We start from the raw sequence: 5,000 nt of genomic DNA, 5'->3' as shown, positions 1-5,000 counted from the left end.
CTACCTTGTAGCCTACCTTGTGAAAAATAAGCTGAAAGAAAATGAATATAAAGAGGTCAAACCTAGGGGCAGCTTTGTGTAGCCTTATTTATTTACGACCATGCTGCCACATCACAGCCTGACAAAACAGGAGGATAAATCGCAATTCCATCCGACTGTGATGCAACAGCATGCAAGCCAACAGCCGTGACAGCCTAAGCGATTAATGCTACTAGGGTCAAAATCGGGTCCAGTATTTTTAAAAATGATCGGATTTAGTCGGATCTCGGAACGAATGTCTCGGGTCCATCTCGGTTTCGGGTCCACATTTTAGACCCGAGAAGACCTCTAGCCCAGACTCTATTATGTAGCATGCAGATCACAGCGATTCAACGTAATATTTGAGTCTGGAGAGAGACTATCCTCACTCTTACAATGCTGATAAACGGGTGAATGTTAGTGACTATGGAGAATCCCAATCAGCCTCAGAGGCAGAGACAACCCTTCAGATCCCAAACCAGCCTGGTAGGAAAGAACTCATCTGTCCGACATGGAGAGGGAGTCCCCTAGTAGGTTATGAGGGGGAGGGGCAGACATATTACTCCCTGTAGAACATTAACTAACTATGACTGACTGACTGACTGACTGACTGACTGACTGACTGACTGACTGACTGGTTGACTGGCTGACTGACTGACTGACTGACTGACTGACTGACTGGTTGACTGACTGGTTGACTGGCTGGTTGACTGGCTGGCTGAATGAATGTATAGAGTAAAGTAGCCTTGTGTAGGGACAGGGACAGGGAGATAAAAGGGGGGGTGATAGAGAGAGAGGGATAGAGACAAAGGGAGAGAGAGAAAGACAGGGAGAGAGAAAGATAGGGAGAGAGAGACAGACAGGGAGAGAGAGGGGGTCTGAGGAGGACCAGTGTTTAGTTGTGGTCTGTGTGGAAGAGGAGTGCTGAATGGCTTCTTTGATAAGGAACACTGCTCTTCACACAGCCCCTCCATGGGCCTCTGTCTGCAGAGCCTCTTCCACACGGTCGCACAGGGCACGTGTGTGTGTGTGTGTGTGTGTGTGTGTGTGTGTGTGTGTGTGCGCGCGATCTGTGAAGCAGCCAGAGTACTACTTCATATTTAGTGCCATTCAATCCTGGTCAGATGATAGAGTCAGTGGGAGGTCAGTTCCTGTCGCTGGTGGAGGCTGCGTGCGGATTGGCTAGCTGAGGAGCACTCTGGAGGCTGCGTGCTGATTGGCTAGCTGAGGAGCACTCTGGAGGCTGCGTGCTGATTGGCTAGCTGAGGAGCACTCTGGAGGCTGCGTGCTGATTGGCTAGCTGAGGAGCACTCTGGAGGCTGTGTGCTGATTGGCTAGTTGAGGGGTACTCTGGACGCACCACGCAGACCTGCTGGCAACACGCCCCTCTCTGAGTGTGTGGCGGAAAAACAAGGCGCCGGTCCCCATTAGGCTGAGAGTGTGTGTGTGTGTGTGTGTGTGTGTGTGTGTGTGTGTGTGTGTGTGTGTGTGTGTGTGTGTGTGTGTATATGTGTGTGTGTGTGTGTGTGTGTGTGTGTGTACTGCTCCACTAACAGACAGATCATGTTCTCCTTTTTCACTCTCCCTAGCATTCTTCCAGCAAGCCTGTTCTCCCTAGAACCAACACCAGAACCACAACCAGGACCACAACTAGAATCAACACCAGGACCACCACTAGAACCAACACCAGTACCACCACTAGAACCAACACCAGTACCACCACTAGAACCAACACCAGAACCAACACCAGGACCACCACTAGAACCAACACCAGAACCAACACCAGAACCACCACTAGAGTCAACACCAGAACCATCACAAGAACCAACACCAGAACCAACACCAGGACCACCACTAGAACTAACACCAGGACCACCACTAGAATCAACACCAGAACAAATACCAGGATCACCACTACAACCACCACTAGAACCAACACCAGAACCACCACTACAACCAACACCAGAACCAACACCAGAATCACCACCAGAACCAACACCAGAATAACCACTAGAACCAACACCAGAACCAATACCAGGACCACCACTACAACCACCACTATAACCAACACCAGAACCACCACTAGAACCAACACAGAACCAACACCAGAACCAGCACAAGAACCACCACTAGAACCAATACCAGAACCAATACCAGGACCACCACTACAACCACCACTAGAACCAACACCATAACCACCACTAGAACCAACACCAGAACCACCACTAGAACCAACACCAGAACCACCACTAGAACCAATACCAGAACAACCACTAGAACCAACACCAGAACCGCCACTAGAACCAACACCAGAACCACCACTAGAACCAACAGCAGCCTGGCAGCATTCAGGCTCCAAAGGGCGTCTGTGTGACTGTGACTGAGCGGATGAGTGGTGTCGTGTTTCGGTGGACTTGGCCGGGCGGCTGGGATTAGGTCTGCTGATAAACGAGTTGGGCCAAACAATCTGTAGAGCCACCCTGACACAGCTCAACACTTTAACAAGAGCTCAACACTTTAACAACCTGTAGAGCGACCTTGACAGAGCAAAACATTGTCAGCTGCTGTGGGAAACAGATAATCGGCCAGATATAAACACACTTCTTCATTCCTGCACATTGCTGAGTCGTAGCAAACATTCAGCAGGGAGTTAGATAGGTGCTGTAGCAGGAGGAGGAGAAGAGGAGGAGGGGGATGAGAGGAGGAGAGGAGGAGGGGGAGGAGAGGAGGAGGGGGAGGAGAGGAGGAGAGGAGGAGGGGGAGGAGAGGAGGAGGGGGAGAGGAGGCGGGGGAGGAGAGGAGGAGGGGGAGGAGGGGGAGGAGGAGGAGGAGGAGAGGAGGAGGGGGAGGAGAGGACACCCCTCCCCTGTGCTTCCTGTCGACCTCTGCCCAGCTGAGTGGGTTCCCCGGGGTGAAGGCTGCTGTCGGCAGGCTCTCCTCCTCGCTCAGCACACATGACAACAACCAGTCACATTGTGCTGCTGACGCCTCACACACTGAGACCCTCCAGCGCCAGACAGCTCACCAGCAAGCACCTTATAGGACCTGAGAACGCGCTAGAACACAACAGACAGACAGACACAGAACCACGCTGGAACACAGCTGAAGCAGAGACAATCACTAACTGAGATTGTCCATATCAATACTGGTTGAAAAGCTCATTGAGCAGCTAGACAGTGCGTGTACCTCAGGTTGTCAGGTATGCAGAAACACAAGTGACCTCAGTCCAGCAGGTCTGCGGAGTGGAGCTCACCCATTCAAGGTCTATAATTACACTGAGACATGTCTGGAGCCGTGAATGGATGTATTCATAGACGAGAGAGAACAAGCTGGAGGATTTTAACAGATACAGAGCCGCTAACCGCTAGCCTACAGCTCCACTGAGCACCAGGGAGCCAGAGCATCCACACCGCCGGCATGGGCAGATGATTCAGGCTAATCCCCCGTCTGTCCGTATCCCAGAGGCCTCCTGACGTCCCTCTCTGTCAGCAGCAGGGGCAGAGATACCTGCTGGGTCAGTCTGAATCAGAGAGGTATGTTCCCCGTCACCACGCTGCCAGGAAGACCTCGCCTCCCCCGGTTCCTCCTGCTCCTGAGGGGAGTGTGTGACAGTAACTCCTCCTGCTCCTGAGGGGAGTGTGTGACAGTAACTCCTCCTGCTCCCGAGGGGAGTGTGTGACAGTAACTCCTCCTGCTCCTGAGGAGAGTGTGTGACAGTAACTCCTCCTGCTCCCGAGGGGAGTGTGTGACAGTAACTCCTCCTGCTCCCGAGGGGAGTGTGTGACAGTAACTCCTGCTCCTGAGGGGAGTGTGTGACAGTAACTCCTCCTGCTCCCGAGGGGAGTGTGTGACAGTAACTCCTCCTGCTCCTGAGGAGAGTGTGTGACAGTAACTCCTCCTGCTCCCGAGGGGAGTGTGTGACAGTAACTCCTCCTGCTCCCGAGGGGAGTGTGTGACAGTAACTCCTGCTCCTGAGGGGAGTGTGTGACAGTAACTCCTCCTGCTCCTGAGGGGAGTGTGTGACAGTAACTCCTCCTGCTCCCGAGGGGAGTGTGTGACAGTAACTCCTGCTCCCGAGGGGAGTGTGTGACAGTAACTCCTGCTCCCGAGGGGAGTGTGTGACAGTAACTCCTGCTCCTGAGGGGAGTGTGTGACAGTAACTCCTGCTCCCGAGGGGAGTGTGTGACAGTAACTCCTCCTGCTCCTGAGGGGAGTGTGTGACAGTAACTCCTGCTCCTGAGGGGAGTGTGTGACAGTAACTCCTGCTCCCGAGGGGAGTGTGTGACAGTAACTCCTCCTGCTCCCGAGGGGAGTGTGTGACAGTAACTCCTCCTGCTCCTGAGGGGAGTGTGTGACAGTAACTCCTGCTCCCGAGGGGAGTGTGTGACAGTAACTCCTGCTCCCGAGGGGAGTGTGTGACAGTAACTCCTGCTCCCGAGGGGAGTGTGTGACAGTAACTCCTCCTGCTCCTGAGGGGAGTGTGTGACAGTAACTCCTCCTGCTTCTGAGGGGAGTGTGTGACAGTAACTCCTCCTGCTCCTGAGGGGAGTGTGTGACAGTAACCCCTGCTCCCGAGGGGAGTGTGTGACAGTAACTCCTGCTCCCGAGGGGAGTGTGTGACAGTAACTCCTGCTCCCGAGGGGAGTGTGTGACAGTAACTCCTGCTCCCGAGGGGAGTGTGTGACAGTAACTCCTGCTCCCGAGGGGAGTGTGTGACAGTAACTCCTGCTCCGAGGGGAGTGTGTGACAGTAACTCCTGCTCCCGAGGGGAGTGTGTGACAGTAACTCCTCCTGCTCCCGAGGGGAGTGTGTGACAGTAACTCCTGCTCCCGAGGGGAGTGTGTGACAGTAACTCCTCCTGCTCCCGAGGGGAGTGTGTGACAGTAACTCCTCCTGCTCCTGAGGGGAGTGTGTGACAGTAACTCCTGCTCCCGAGGGGAGTGTGTGACAGTAACACTGTGGAGTTTCAAGGCGTTCCTCAG

At 53.8% G+C, this 5,000-nt stretch overlaps 1 protein-coding gene across 5 annotated transcripts in view; it reads right to left on the bottom strand.

The window, feature by feature from the left end:
* kalrna (kalirin RhoGEF kinase a) overlaps positions 1 to 5,000 on the bottom strand; it is a gene marked incomplete at both ends in the record, with an annotated part of 193,384 nt that overhangs the window by 23,511 nt on the left and 164,873 nt on the right. The window lies entirely within an intron of this gene.

Source organism: Borostomias antarcticus, assembly GCF_949987555.1.
Source record: "Borostomias antarcticus genome assembly, chromosome: 9".
Lineage (NCBI taxonomy): Eukaryota > Metazoa > Chordata > Actinopteri > Stomiiformes > Stomiidae > Borostomias > Borostomias antarcticus.
This window is presented reverse-complemented; position numbering and strand designations above follow the sequence as displayed.